This window comes from Xenopus tropicalis, chromosome 4 (genome assembly GCF_000004195.4).
Source record: "Xenopus tropicalis strain Nigerian chromosome 4, UCB_Xtro_10.0, whole genome shotgun sequence".
Classification (NCBI taxonomy): domain Eukaryota; kingdom Metazoa; phylum Chordata; class Amphibia; order Anura; family Pipidae; genus Xenopus; species Xenopus tropicalis.
In genome coordinates, this window is record NC_030680.2 from 123,718,485 (window position 1) to 123,735,114 (window position 16,630).

The 16,630-nt window shown below is 42.1% G+C and overlaps 1 protein-coding gene across 3 annotated transcripts in view; it reads left to right on the top strand.

Moving 5' to 3' along the window:
* The first annotated feature begins 15,022 nt into the window (after positions 1 to 15,022).
* prkcd (protein kinase C delta) overlaps positions 15,023 to 16,630 on the top strand; it is a 41,813-nt gene continuing 40,205 nt past the window's right edge. Inside the window, exon 1 of one of the 3 annotated variants that reach the window (XM_002934221.5) lies at positions 15,023 to 15,126. The gene's annotated coding sequence lies outside the window, so the exon portion shown is untranslated. Of the gene's footprint in view, positions 15,336 to 15,477; positions 15,576 to 16,630 lie in introns of those variants that run through there. The other 2 variants (XM_012961498.3, XM_012961499.3) reach the window with 2 other exon arrangements.

A 16,630-nucleotide genomic window follows, 5' to 3' on the forward strand; every position in this document is an offset into this window, starting at 1 on the left:
TTCACTCAAATTTGCTCTTCAGATGACATTTCAGTCTTCCCCTTTTTTCTTGTAAAGAATTATTTTATCCTGCCCAGACACCTTCAACAAACAGGGTGCAACTAACTCTCAGCTTGTCCGGCTCTGCACCAGAAACCCAATGGTATTTATTATAGATGGTCCTCAGGTATTTGTGCATTTTACACCTCGGTGCTCATAAATGACAAACGTCTTGGCCTACAATAACAAGCAGATTCCTAATTCATTGTAACTACACTCACTGGGCTGAAAGTGTGCGGTTAAAATCACACATTCTAACAGACTTTTGCACTACACATGTGCCCCACCCTCCTATAACTCTGCTTGGGTTTCGTCAGTGCAGAGCGATACCTCAGTTGAAATCAATGAGCTCAGATTAGCACATAACTCCAAAAACATACAAGCAGGTTAATTGGCTTCTGACTAACAGATCTTATGAAACACTATTGGAATTATGTTTATTTCGTGGACCTTTTTGCTTATGGACAATTGTCTTTTCTTATTGAGAATTGCCACTATGACATTTGTCTCTGTATTTTGAAATGGTAAATATGCTAATTGCACAATTATGTATGTTAATGAATCGTCAGACTATTAAACCACGCTCACTGTTCTGGTTTGTATGTCTGACGAAGGGGTATGCCCCCGAAACATTGCTCTTATACTTTGAATAAACACGCAGGGGCTAAGCCCCACTTGCATCACACTCGTTGTGCCGGTCAATTTTCTGCTTCTGACAGCACCAGATTTCAAATCCAGGCGCCCCTAGGCCACCCCCATTCGTGCCCCGCCCCCCCGCACATGCGCAAACAAACCCACCTCCCCCCCGTGCTGCGCCGATGCAATTGCGCATGCGCAGGCATTTAAACTCTCATACGGAGCAGTGGGAAGAAGTCCCCATTGCTCCGTATGGGAGCGAAATGTCACAATTTTGTTGTGGCGGGGCGGCATGCCGCCCCTAAATTTCTGCCACTCTAGGCCCGGGCCTTTGTGGCCTCGCCACAAATCCGGGCCTGGCTTCTGACTAAACTCACCATAGTGTGTGTGAATGCAATAGTGGACCTTAGATTGAAAGCTCCTCTGGGGAAGGCACTAATATGAACGATGAATAATCTCTGTAAAGCACTGTGGAAATTTGGCTATATAAATAACAGAAAATAAATAAATAAAAACAGCTTCTTGCTGCCTTTCAGTTATATTAATATAATTTCTTCTACATCCTCTTCCCTTGGCTCCTCCAGGCAGCCCTAGAGTTAGAGAAGATGGGGCCAGGGTGATGCAAAAACACTGAGACCTCTGTTTACTGAATTATAATTCCCAGCATCCCCCAAACAATAAGTGTAAATAAAGGGGTACAATCTAACAATTGTAACACAATATACAATTTTATTATGCACGGTTGGTTATTTTATTTTATATCTGCAATGCCCATTTAACCCAGAAACCAGTGACTAGTGATCAAAGGGAGTAATATAACAAGAGGGACCTCCATCCTCTTGTGTCTTTGACTCTTAACTTATTGCAACTGTATCTTGTATTTATTTGTATTTATTGTTATACTTTGTATTTATCTATTATTATCTTAATAACCCTTTGTTTGTATTAATGTATTCTTCTGTACAGCACTGCTTATATAAGTAGTGCTTTATAAATAAAGATACACATACAATAGGGCCAAGGTTTAATTCAGATATTGAAACCTATAGCTATAGTAGGTCAGCTCTGACCTACATTAGACCTGCACATGGTAACTAGCTGAGGTGTATTATTGATCTTGAGAAACCTTTCACTTATGATAAAAGTGTTTTGTGTAGGATCTAGGAAATCTAGCTTGGGAAAAAAGTCTATCCAGTGGTGTAAGCAGCTGGGACAAGATCCCCCCACTTGCCCCATATATGGCTGTGGGTGGCAGATGTGGCCCACAGGTGTTGGTAGTGGGGGGTGGGTGAGGATCCCAACATATCCACTGGCTCCATATGAATGAGGCACCTATTTTTAGCGATAGAACCTTGATTCAGTATCAGTAGGGCAGAGAGAATACATTCAGTAGATATAAATGTAAAAGGGTACATGCAATATGGCCAGTTGTTGTGCAGTTCCATGTCTCATGCAGAGCATAGAGTATAAGAGTATACACTTATTCCAGATATGGCAAATAGCTTTAGCCGCTGTTCTTTATAAAACAGCTTTCACTCCTTTATCAGTTCTTTCATCCCTAAATCAGCAAAAATATTGTGCAACTTGGTCTATTCTGCATTTTCTACAGGATCCGAAGCTCAGATAACTCAGCAACTTCTCCTGTGTTAAACAACTGTTTCAATATACTTGTATACTTATAATATTCCCTTGCTATAATGGTGTTATAACACTTCTCTGTGGTACATAATCCAGTTCCAGTTCGGACCGTAAATCTAGCCTGACCTAATAAAGACGGAGGACTCTATTATTCCTATAACTCTTCCCATTAAAATTTAAAATCTTTGTGTAGTGATCCACTACTGTGGGAAAGCCTATTATTTCAGTCACAATGACACAGTCCTTCCTGGCTTCTATTGTTTCTGGCAAAATAGCTCCTGTAATTGTCTCCATATCTTATTCTTGTCACTATATCTTTTTCAGTGAAACAAGTCTTTGGCTTTGTCTAATCTATACCCCCAGATAGCTGATTACATCTTTAGAGCCTCATTATCATTTGTATGTTTAAGTTACTTAACCCTCACCTCTTTTCATTCCATTGTATATCACTAGTTGCCTGTAGTCTGTCATTCTAACTGATGTTCTTCTGTGAAATAATATAAATATTAACTGATTGAATTGATGTTTCCTGTTCGACAGCACTGCATTTTCACAGGTCAGTGCCCAGCGATGGACAGCTGCTGTACCTACAGGAATTATGAGCTAAATCATCTTAAAATGAATAATAATATCATTACTTTGTTACTTTGTTCTGATTATTCTTCATATGTTTTGTCATCTATAGAGCTAATTTATAAGCTAAATATAGTATAATAACAGTTACCCATAACTTAAATTTATTTAAAATAATGTCCTTGCACAGAGCTGCTGTCTACCATTGTGTGTACAGCAATGTTACACAAAGTCTCTTAAATACTTTATGAGGAGTGAAAGCGATACCATATAGCATACAATGGGAGTATGTGAAACAAACTTGCACCTGAGCATAGTTTATAGCTTTAAGTCATACCTAAGTGGGTTAAAAGGAAGATACTAACTATTTAATAATTGGTCTGGGTTTTTTGTATCTAAATGTGATTTCCCCGTTAGTTGATCATTGGCAGTTTACATAAAACAAAAATACCATAATTACGTTATAAATGTGATGGCATCCTGGGTCAAAGGGGAGCCAAGATCAACTATTAAGGTTAACTGACGTAGATACTGGAATGGGATATATTGTATGGATTTCTTGGGAGCTGAACTTTTGCATATATGGAACATTGTTTCTTTATACTTCTTTAAATGTAAACCAAAGAATCAAAAGTTCCCTGATATTATTCTAAGCAATCTGCATTTGTTACTCGTTTTTAATGGTTTGAAATTTTTTTGTAAATGCAATAGCTTTAGAAAGCAGTAACTGTCTGTCTGTGGCTAATCTCTGTACCACTGGTTCCAACTATAAAAAAATGTAGCAGAAGTCAGCAGACCTATGACGAAGCATGCAAGGCATTGCGGGAGCTGGAGTGTTGCCTGCTGCTACATTGTTTCAGTAGTCAGAAGCAGCAGTATGGAGAATTACAAGACACAGACAGGTAGACGGTTTCCAGTAGCAATTAAAATTACAAATAGCTTTACTGTATGTACATTGAATAGTTGCTTAGAATTATTTTTTCTTATTTTATTAGGTAAAATTAATTTTTAAAAAAGCCTTCAAGAAAATCTAGGATTATCTCAGAGCAAAACCAAGTGTTTGGGTTTGGTTACTTGATCCAAGACAATCTCCTATGTGGAGCGCTGATTTTGGAGACATCCAGAATGCTGTTTATCTGGACAGGTTTAGATTCCTGCTAAGTATTACAAAGCATTCTCAAACTTGAATAAATACAGCAATCACTCAACTGGTGGCCAACTTAACTATTCTAATTACGTATGAATTTTAGCAAATGCGTGGCTGATGACAAGTTGTGCATATTTTTGCTTTAACTAAAAGATCTACATGTAAAAGCTTTATGGGCTATAATACTATATACCAATATTTTTTACCTTAATTAATTTTGTATATGATGAAGAGAGCATTTTGTCCATTTTGTAATTTACCTAGTTGCCAGGGCCCCACTTACCCAACAGGCACCCAATATTAGCTTGCCTCTGGGTAGTGGCATAACTATAATTGTGCAACCCCACTCCCCCGGACTGCAAGGTACACAAAAGAAGCAATGCAGCCTAGTAAGGACAGACAAAGGGGGTTGCAGGACACCCAAAATTGCCTGAATAGGGGCGGGGGTGGCACTGACCTGGGATGGCATTAGTTGCCACCCCTAGTAAAAAACTATTTTCTTAGACTGAAAAACTCCATTACTGACATTTAAGTAAATAGGGAAATCAGGGGTGATTTTGGACTCTTCTTATGCTTCTCACCTTGCAACTGCAAGTCCGTGAGAAATTACTACTTGCACAAAATAAAAAAGAATGTTCACCTTATAGCAATGTGTACATGAACCAGAAACTGGCTGGACCTGCTTTTGAAAAAAAAGTCTCCAAGGCCAGCAAGATAGCATATTGCCCCCGTATTTCCTTATACTGTACTACTGCAGACTCTTTGGTCTAGTAATATGAGAAATGAAACGAATACACAAACTTCACAACAGAAAATAACCAACCAAAATTCTTTGATCAGTTACAACTGTCCAGTTGTATGCTTCTGGCCATGTATGGCCAGCTTCAGTGTATATTTATTCTACCTAACTGTAGGTATTGTGTGCTCATGGGGAGTTAGGCACAAGTTTCCAGCTTAGTTAAGGGTTATTGTTCACACTGACTGCCATGTTGTTCCTATGACCCTAGCATGGTTAACAACATTTGAAAATAATTTCCAGAGAATCTGTTGCTTTGCCTTTGTGTCATAGTATGTTATTGCCTCTCCCATTTGCAGGCAATGGTAACTGATTTTAGAACACTGTACATTTTTGTGCATTTTCTAAGACAGCAATATCCAGGACAAACATTGAAAACCAGGGGCTGTTTTTAGGAAAGAGAGCCAAATGGCATTTATACACCCTGGAATGGTGCACTCCACTGCTACTGAAGGAGCCATAGGTTTCCAGATAATACAATTGCTAGGTGTAACTGAAAGAACTAATGGTAGTCCCCTGTCTTTGTGGACCCTAAGCAAATGACTCTTTTGCCCATTTGTAAAAGCAGCCCTACTGTACTATTGACAGCCTTAGTGGGAGTATGTACTGTATAAAGTAGCTTTTGTTAAGCATTGGTTTTACTCTATACTTTGGTGTCTAAAAATAGAAGCACATATTTAGTAAATGTAAAAATGTATACATACAATGTTCCCAAAATGCCCAAATTTTCACCTTCAGTTTTAATGGCTTGTTTATACCAGTGATTCTGCATGCCATCATTATCCTTTATTTATACAGTACCAAGAAGTTGGCCAGGTATCCCTTCCATGTTTCTACATAAACAGATAGATAGTAGAGAATGAATAACAAGCCCTTCCCAAATAATCTGATGCCTTGTTTTTCATACATAACCTTTTTTGTCCATGTAACAAAACCTATCCCATGTCTAGGTCTCTATACAAATATACAGTGGCTTGCAAAAGTATTCGGCCCCCTTGATCTTTTCCACATTTTGTCACATTACAGCCACAAACATGAATCAATTTTATTGGAATTCCACGTGAAAGACGTGAAAATGTTTGGAATCATGTATGATTTTCGTTCCACTTCTCACATGTACACCACTTTGTATTGGTCTTTCACGTGGAATTCCAATAAAATTGATTCATGTTTGTGGCTGTAATGTGACAAAATGTGGATAAGTTCAAGGGGGCCAAATACTTTTGCAAGCCACTGTATAACATAAAGCAGCTCATATGTAAAACCCTGATTCATTCTAGATAAACCATCATCATAAAAATATACTCATTTATAGTATGTGCCATTAGGTAATCCAAGTTAGAAAATGGCCATTTTTAAGTACTAAGGGCTGCCCCCTGGGATCATACGATTTATGGTGTAGGTGAGCGATCCTCCTCCTTCCTTCTCCTTTTGAAAAGATCCTGGGGCCCACACATGTACAGTTCTGCGAAAAGCCGGCTTTTTTGTTGAAAGTTTGGGTTTTCACTCCAGGAAGACCAAAGAAGGAAGAGGATTGCTTCATTGCATACACCCCAGGAGCAACAGCTGGGGGTTTTAGGTAATGCCTAACATTTTGACAACCCCCCCAGTGATTGTAACTTTCCTTCTCCTTTAATATAATGTAAAATATCTGTTGCTTGAGTATTTAATCTGGGGGTATAGTTTCCTTTAAATTTTATTGTAAATCTAAAAGATCTTACCATTGAATTTATGTTAGCCTTGACTGTCCAGAATATTCATACTGATGATGGGAATATGATTACGGACAATATTACATCTAGGCCACACCCGAAAGCTGAGATACTGCAATCAATAACTCCAGAGTGTGTAAATGTGTGGGAGAGCAATAGAGTACAACTGTTCTTATCATGCCAGTGGAAAGAGTATACAGTGAAACCTATTATAACACACAGGGATATCACATGGAAACTGTAAGGTCATGGCAAATGGCACATGACTATGCATAATCCTCTGCTCCTTACAATAACAAAAAATACTGTGTGGGTGTTTTTCTTGCTTTTGGACAGAAAATAAGAGAATGCCTCTATGGGGGCAGGGAAAACAATGCTACTGAAATCAGGGCAGATAAGTATATATGAGTCTATAACCAATTATCCCCTTTTTGCTGTGAGATTATATAAGAGGAATTGAAAATATAATTACAATATAACAAACATCTTATTTGTCAGTGCCAGACTAGGTCTCCTAGGGTCTCACCACAGAATACAGAGTCCGCTTATACAACAATTAGATGTAGATGTATATAGGCTTATGGGGGAAACAAGAAAAGGTTCATGGAAATTTTCATTGCCTGGGGTCCACTACATAGTAACATAGTAAGTTAGGTTGAAAAAAGACATCAAGTCCATAAAGTTCAACCTTAAAAGGAGAAGGAAAGGCAAAGTCACTTGGGGGTGCCAAAATGTTAGGCACCCCCAAGTGACTTTAATCGCTTACTTTGTACCCCGGGCTGGTGCCCCTGTTCGGAGAAAACAGCACCAGCCCGGGGTACCTGTAGCAGAGCACTTCCTCCTTCCTGCTTCCTTTTCCTAAAATGCCAGCGGTCAGCGCATTAAAATGAAAAGCCGATTTTTCTGTTAAAGTCCGGCTTCTCACTCTACTGCGCATGCGTGTGCATGGAACCAGGAAGGAGGAAGCAATCGCTGCTACCCTGGGCTGGTGCTGTTCTCTCCGAACAGGGGCACCAGACCGGGGTAAAAGGTTGGCGATTAAAGTCACTTGGGGGTGCCTAACATTTTGGACTTTGCCTTTCTTTCTCCTTTAAGTTCAACCATAATGCCTATATATAACCTGCCTAACTGCTACTTGATCCAGAGGAAGGCCAAAAAAACCCATCTGAAGCCTCTCTAACTTGCTAAAGAGGGGGAAAAAATTCCTTCCTGACTCCAAGATGGATAAACTTGTACTAAGAGCTATTTCCCATAACCCTGGATTCCCTCACTTGCTAAAAAGCCATTCAACCTCTTCTTGAATCTACTGTATCTAATGTATCAGCCAGTACAACTGGTTCAGGGAAGGAATTCCACAATTTCACAGGTCTTACAGTAAAAAACCCTTTCCAAGTACTTAGACAGAACCTCCTTTCTTCTAAATGGAGTGGGTGCCCTCATGTCGGAAGGACCTACTGGTAAATAAAGCACTATTATATGATCCACTTATATATTTATACATAGTTATCATATCACCTCTTAAGCTCCTCTTCTCCAGTGTAAACAAACCCAACTTGGCCAGTCTTTCTTCATAACTGAGACATTCCATACCCTTTACCAGCTTAGTTGCCCTTCTCTGGACCCTCTCTAATTCAATAATGTCCCGTTTTAGCACTGGAGACCAAAACTGAATGGCATATTCTAGATGGGGCCTTACCAGCGCTCTGTAAAGGGGAAGAATAACCCCTTCTTCCCGTGAATCTATACCCCTTTTAATACAGCTTTAAACCTTGTTTGCCCTTGCAGCTGCTGCCTGGCATTGCTTGCTACAGCCAAGTTTATTATCTACAAGGACTCCAAGGTCCTTCTCCATTATGGATTTGCCTAGTGCAGTCCCATTAAGTGTAGAAGTGGCTTGTAGGTGCATGACCTTACATTTATCCACATTAAATCTCATCTGACAATTATCCGCCCAGCTTGCCGCCCAGATCCTGCTGCAAGGATGCCACATCCTGGATAGAATTGACTGGGCTGCAGAGTTTTGTGTCATCTGCAAACACTGATACATTACTTATAATACCCTCCCCTAAGTCATTTACGAACAAGATAAACAAAACACTAGGTTCTGTTCTAAATGGAGATACTCTGGTACTTAGCCTGGCCAGTATGACCCTGATCACATTAGCCTTTTATGAACAGGCTATAAAATCCATCTCTCAGTAACACTGAATTGATGCCAAAAATGTCAATCAAGCTGAGGAAAATGTGGGTTATACAGTAGTTGAGAACACCCGGATAGCCAAAGATTCGCTAGTTGTATATAATATATATATATCAAAGGGCCGCCAACATGTAGCATAGCTACATTCTAAAAAAAACCAAAGTACTGCAGCAGTAAACATTCTATAATTATATGAAATATATATATTCAAAAGAAACTTGTGTTACTTGTGTTGAAAATACTAACCTGGGTTATTTTCTCTTTCCGTACCCCCTCTTCCTTTATAAACAGGACAATTTGTTCAGAGCTCCCTATCTTCCTTTGAACAAACAAACCCCTAACCAAACAAAACCCCTTCTCTAAGGGCTGTGGCACGTGAGGGAGATTAGTTGCCCCGTGACAAATCTCCCTTGTTGCGGGCGACTAATCTCCCCGATATGACATCCCACCGGCGAAAATGTAAATCGCTGTTGGGATGGCATACGCGGCGGCGCGATCGACAAATTTGCCTCTCAAGGCAACTTCTGAGATTTCCGCAAATCACCGCGCCGGGTGATTTTCGCCGGTGGGATGTAATATCGGGGAGATTAGTCGCCCACAACAAGGGAGATTTGTCATGGGCAACTAATCTCCCTTGTGTGCCACAGCCCTAAAGGTGGCCATACACGGGCAGATTTGAGCTTTCAGGAACAATGCCTCCTCCGGCCCTGTCAGTCAGCAAGTTGCTAAAAAGACACGGGAAAGATTGCCACCTGGTTGGTAAAAATGATGTTTGATGCCAATGTTATTTATAAAGAAAAAGGTTAAAAATATTGGAAGGCTGGTATTTTTCTCCTGAAACCTTTTGGAAGAGCACTGGGTGTGCCCAAAACGTCGAAATTTTTTCAATAAAATGATTTTTTCTTTTGTATCAAGCCCCTGTGTGTGCGGCACTCTTTCTATTATATATATATAATATATATATATTTTTTTTATTTTTTTTATTACAGTGGTTGCCCTTCTGAGAAAAGTCCAATTTTTGTTCCTACTATTAAGGAATGATGCAATGTAGTCAATTTAAAACATCTTGTCCCTGGCTATAGCTTATGGCAGTGATCCCCAGCCATTGGCTCATAAGCAACATATTGCATACCAATCCCTTTTTTTAAAAAAAATTGAAATAAATTAGTATTGATTCCCCTTCCCGGAATGCATTTTCTGCTGGCCTGCACCTCTGGTGGGGGAAACTATTTGGCCCCGATAGGTGCCCTCATAGCAAACAATTCTAGAATCTATGGTATATTGTGGTACAGGTATGGGATCCCTTATCTGGAAACCCGCTATCAAGAAGGCTCCGAATTCTAGAAAGCCCGTCTCCCATATACTCCATTTTAATTAAATAATTCAGAATTTTAAAACTGATTTCCTTTTTCTCTGTAATAATAAAACAGTACCTTGTACTTGATCCCAACTAAGATATAATTAATCCTCATTGGATGCAAAACAATCCTATTGGGTTTAATTAATGTTTTATTGATTTTTTTGTAGACTTAAGGTGGCCACACGTGGCGATTTTGGATCTTTCGTGCGACCATCGGTTGCACGAAAGATCGTTCAATCAGCCACTAACGTTCAGGGCTGAAACGGCAGATAAGGAGGTAGAAACAATAGGATTTCTACCTCCTTCTGCCGATTCAGCGCTGAAGGCAGATTTTGGTCAGGCACCTTCTATCGACCGATATCAGCAGCAAAAGTTTTTAATTATACAGCGTATTGCTAAATGTTATAACCAGCTTTCTTGTTTAAGTCTGAACTTGTACCCAAACAATACATAGCAAACAGAAGGACATGTAAATATACTTTACAAACAATTCCTGCTTACTAATGAGGAAGAAACATTTTGCAAACACGAAATCTAAATAAAAAACTGCCACAGGAAATGCCATGCAAGAGTCAGAACTGGCACTGGAAGTAGGCTGGAGGAGAGAGAGTGGAGACAGAATGAGCAATAAAATGGGAAAGATAAATAACTGTACCTTGCCAAATCTAAAATAAAAGGTTTAATTCCTGTAAAGACTCAGCAGATTATCTCCCTAACATTTACATTCCATAACAAAAGCACCACATTATTCACTTAAATTCCACAGCAGATCTTTCAAGGCCACCTGAACAGTTAAAGTTATCCTTTAAAGTGATACTGGCATCCCTTTTTTTAATTTCTCTGTTTTGGAAATGCCGGTAGGAAGGAAGTGCAGTTACTGAGTTTCCCTGCAGTGGAATGTGGCTATGGCGAGACATACTGTAAGATTTTTTTGCTCGTGCTTCGCTTTAATAAGAAAAATAAGAGAGAAGCAAAAGACAAAACAACACAAGTATTGGTCACAGAGTGAGAATGAGGAACCTGGCAGCAGAAGGGAAAGACAAGTCACACCCACATAAATAGGATTTCCATGTCATTTAATCAGCATAATTTGTCATCTGGACAGAATGATGAGATGAGATGCTTTTTATCCAGGTATTTATCTGATTACCTTTACTTAACTTTTAGTATGTTTCCTGTTCTTAGCAATTTTGCAATTGGTCTTCATTATTTATTTTTTATAGATTTTAATTATTTGCCTTCCTCTTCTGCCTTTTTCAAGCTTTCCAACGGGGTTCACTGACCCCTCAGCCAAAAAACTTTTGCTCTGTGAGGCTACAATTTTATTGTTATTGTTACTTTTTATTACTTATTTTTCTGTTCAAGCCCTCTTCTATTCATATTCCAGTCTCTCATTCAAATTCATAAAAGTTGATTTAAAGGTTTAAAGCTGGCCATACACGCACCGATAATATTGTACTAAACCTCGTTTCGTGCGATATCTGGTGCGTGTATGGCAAGTCGGCGAGTCGACCGATATCGCAGGAGGTTGCTGATATCGGTCGACTTGCCGATCGGCCAGGTTAAAAGATTTTGATCGGGCGCCATAGAGCAAAATCTGCCTTCAGGGCTGAATCGGCAGAAGGAGTTAGAAATCCTATTGTTTCTACCTCCTTATGTGCTGTTTTTAACGATCTTTCGTGTGTGGCCATCTTAAAGCTGGCCATACACTCACCGATAATATCGTACGAAACCTCGTTTCGTACAATATTCGGTGCGTGTATGGCATGTCGGCGAGTCGACCGATATCGCAGGAAGCTGCTGAAATCGGTCGATTTGCCGATCGGCCAGGTTAGAAAATTTTGATTGGGCGCCATAGAAGGCGCCTGACCAAAATCTGCCATCAGGGCTGAATCGGCAGAAGGAGGTAGAAATCCTATTGTTTCTACCTCCTTATCTGCTGTTTCAGCCCTGAACGGTGTGTGGTGGATCTGACGATCGTCAGATCGCCACGTGTGTGGCCACCTTTAGGAAGATGGCTGTATCTGAATGTAGTTACACACAGGTGACATTGTCAAGCACTGCTATCTTTATTTACAGAGCTGATGTAAAATTTGCCAGTGCGCAGATTTGAACTCTATTGAAAATAAGGAATATTAATTGGGCTACTCTGAAATCTTATTGAATTATGCAAAACAATGAGTGAAATTTTTGGCTGAAATCCTCCCCTTGTTTGCAGTGACAGGCAGATGCACAAGAGGCTGTAGCTGCCTGTGTCAGTGCTTTATCTGCCAGCTGAGAAAGATATCAAGTGCCAGAGGTGGGCCACCTCACCCCCACTGCAGCTTCCCTGTTCCCCCCGTGCTCGTGCACGAACACACACATGCGTGCCATTGAGGGGGGAATGCAGCACTAAAGCCCACAAAGGGGGGAGCGACCAGGAAATCAGCGGTGGGGGTAAGAGATCCTGGACTAGGGGTTGGCAACAGAGGTACCTGCCTAACGACCTCTCACTGTTGCTCCCTAGGCGGGTGCTTCTTCTGCCTACCCCTAGTTCCAGCCCTGTCAAGTGCCATTACCTAAAGAAGCACTTAAATAACACATTGGCATTTATTTATTAATTTCTAAACACTGAGTGTGTATAACCATTATTCAGTATATTACAATATGTGTACATTAGAAATTTGCCCGTGTGGAAGAGGCCTTATGCTGGCCAAACATGCCCCAATGTCAGTTGCCGATTCTGCCCCCCCCCCCCCCGTCTGCATCATATTTGGTTTTGAATAAGACCTGTCCGACAAATAGCTTGGCCCAGCAGGTGCGTGACCAACTGGGGATTTGTTTGGCTACTTTAAAGGACAAGGAAAACATTATTTATTTGGGATGCCAAAATGCAAGGCACCACTGTAAAAAAGAGTTGCAAGCATTGTTCCTTGGGCCGGTGCCCGAATGCGCTGGCCTGGGAAAATTTAAATTGCAGTGCCACGGTGCCATTTTACCTTGCTTTCTCAGTTGTCCCTGACACCGGTATAGTAGGGTAAAATTTCAGGACTTAAGCTGGCCATACACGTACCGATAATATTGTACGAAACCTCGTTTCGTACCATATTCGGTGCGTGTATGGCAAGTCGGCGAGTCGACCGATATCGCAGGAGGCTCCTGATATCGGTCGACTCGCCGATTGGGCCAGTTAAAAGATTTTGATCGGGTGCCATAGAAGGCGCCTGAGCAAAATCTGCCTTCAGCGCTGAATCAGCAGAAGGAGGTAGAAATCCTATTGTTTCTACCTCCTTATCTGCCGTTTCAGCCCTTAACGGTTAGTGGCGGGTCTGACGATCTTTTGTGCGACCGATGGTCGCACGAAAGATCGCCACGTGTGTGGCCACCTTTAGCTCTACTGTGCATGCGTGAACCTATATTTAAGTCCAACAGGAACCGAGGTAAGGCTACGCCTCTGGCTCAGGAGCAAACATTTGTGTTCACTTGTGAATGCATAACATCTTTTACTTTGCTGTTTTTGGTAAACCTACCTTCAGGAAAATGTCCCCTTTAAAAAGTTTAACACATTCCTGGTGCTGAATTTCAGAAAAGCAGTGATACCCAACCAGTGGCTCTGGGGCAACATATTGCTCCCAAACCCCATGGATGTTGCTCTCAGTGCCCCCAAACCAGGTAGTTATTTTTTAATTCCTGACTTGGGGGCAAGTTTTGGTTGAATAAAAACAAGATTTACTCCCAAATAAAGCCCCCTGTAAGCTGATAGTGTGCATAGAGGCTGCCTAATAGCCAATCTTAGGGTGGCCATACACGAGCAGATCCGCTCGCTTGGCGAAGTCGCCAAGCGAGCGGATCTTCCCCCGATATCCCCACCTACGGGTGGGCGATATCGGGGACCATTTAGGTAAAAAAAATAATAATCCGATCGTTTGGCCCTGGGGCCAAACGATCGGATTATGTGGGCGGCAATGGGGCAGTCGGATCGGGGACCGCATCAACGAGCCGATGCGGTCCCCGATCCGACCAGATTTTCTAACCTGGCCGATCGAGATCTGGCCAATTTCAGGCCAGATATCGGTCGGCCAGGCCGCTCTGCTCTCCCCATACACAGGCCGATTAGCTGCCGAATCGGTCCAAGGGACCGATATCGGCAGCTATAGTCGGCCCGTGTATGGCCACCTTTAGTCTTTTTACATTTGATTGTGGCTCAGGAAAAAAACATTGGGGAACCCTGCTCTACAGCATAAAGTTCTGGGCCACCCTAAAACTGCCCCTGAGAAAATGCCTGTTTGTCTTTTGTGAATTTTACTTTGTGAATTTACCGCAGTCTGCTATAGTTGTAACATTGGGTTTTATGCGGTAATAAGAATAGTGATACTGCTTTGTGGTACAGTCCTGGGCTAAAGCATGAAGGCTTGGGGCCCTATAAGATGATACTGGGACTGACGATCAGCAACTGCTGGAGGGCCACAGGTTGGACCTCCCTGGTGTATACACTAATATCTAACAAAATGTACAAAATGTAACGAGCCTTTATGGTTTTATTATGCTTTTCCACTAAGGGGCCATTTTGATGCGGCTGCGGGCCAGGGAACGTCCGGCCCTGGGTGGAAGTGGACATAAATTCTGACAGGACACTGACAAATAGATGCCCTGGGCCTGGGGAGTCTGTGCGGCAAGAGGAGGATAGAAGACTGGGAAGGAAGTTCATGGCCAGGGAACAAATTAGTAGAAGGCGAGTGGGCGTAGGACTGACTGGGACCTTATCTGGGAGAGGAGGGGACAGGGCGCATCGGGAGACTTGGGGAAGGTGAGGGGACATGGCCGAGACACATGGAAGAGAAGTAAAGAAGGTAAGACAGAGGCAAGTAGGGAAGGAAAGTACAGGGAAAGTAAGGGGGCGGGGCCAGTGAGAAGGAGGAGGAGGGAAATTCTGGGAGGGGGACCCGACTTCATTACACACTGCGCGCAATAAGGAAGCAGCTTAGCGAGCAGCACTTTTCCAAGGAACGGACTTTAGTGACCGGGGCTCGCAGCCCTGCCTGACAGGTGAGTGGGCAGTACGAGTTTCTGCCGAACGGGGAGTGGGGAGAAACTTTTGAAACGGAAGAGACTTACAGAAGGTGGGAAGTGAAACTTTGCAGCCATTGATGGACTAAAGAGCCAGGCGAAGGTGCCATTTGTGCTTCAGCAACAGCCTGGGGTGGGACTGAACTATTGGAAAACTGTCCGGCCTGAGGTGCTGCCTAGAACTGCAGGTGGGTGGGAACTGGTACCGGGACTCGCCATGATCCTTGGGCTGTGCCAGAGGGGTTGCTATGGTGGGAAAGCCACAGGCAACATTCACACGCTGCTGAACTACAACTTTAGCAGGCAGAGTACTCATGAACCAGTAGTGATACTTACACAGGGGATGAGCAGGCCAGGCAGGGCGTGTAGCTTGGAGAGGGAATGCTGCTTGAGACTTGTAGTTTGACAACAGGCTGGAAAAGCAAGAGGTGGGTGATCCTTATTAACTTTCAAGTTGTATTTCAAGTTCATTGGTCTGTAGTGCTAAAGGGGTAAACAGGGGTAGCTGGTCATGGAGCTGACAATCTAAAAGTGCCGGGAGGGCTCAGTATACCTTAACACCCCCTTGTCTTACTGTCTGCTTGCTGGATAGTGCTGGAGTCATACAGAGCTACATTGTATCAGCAGCCAGATATTACTGTACTCTAACCCAGTGTTTTTCAACCTTTTTTGGGCAAAGGCACACTTGTTTCATGAAAAAAATCACGAGGCACACCACCATTAGAAAATGTTAAAAAATTTAACTCTGTGCCCAGTAGCAGTGCCCCCCTAGTACATTGGTGCCCAGCAGCAGTGCCCCCTAGTACATTGGTGCCAAGAGCAGTGCCCCCCTAGTACATTGGTGCCCAGCAGCAGTGCCCCCCTAGTACATTGGTGCCAAGAGCAGTGCCCCCCTAGTACATTGGTGCCCTGCCTACGGCACACCAGGCAACAGTGGTTGAAAAACGCTGCTCTAACCAACAGCCCTGGGGGCTCCCTGCAACTCCCAGAATCCTTAGCCAGGCGGTGGGAGAGAGAGTGCTTCTCCAAGTCTCACATCTATGCCGTGATTGTGCTCAGATTGGCTTTCATCTGTTTGAACTATGAGACAAATCATTTTGCTTATTGGAATGATTAACGCATGTACTGTACTATTCTCTTACACACAGCTTGGCGGCCAGAGTCTGACATACTTTGCTTGCAGATGTGCCTGTGGCATGTGTACAATATACACGCACAACTGCTGGACTAAGGCGTTGTTTTTGTGCAATCTCCTTCCCTGTTGTGTTGTGTGGCCTTAAGTTTTAACTGAATATTTGTGTTAATGTATTTGCTCATGAATTGCAGTCCACACATAGTCTGGGCCAGTTTAATATAGTTAAGGACATATAAAACTTATCAAGTGCTGTACAGTAGTTTTGGGATATGCATCAGTGCTGAAATAGTTGGTTGGATGGTTACTCTTCTTCTTGCATAAAAAATAAAAATAGTATTAGATATATTT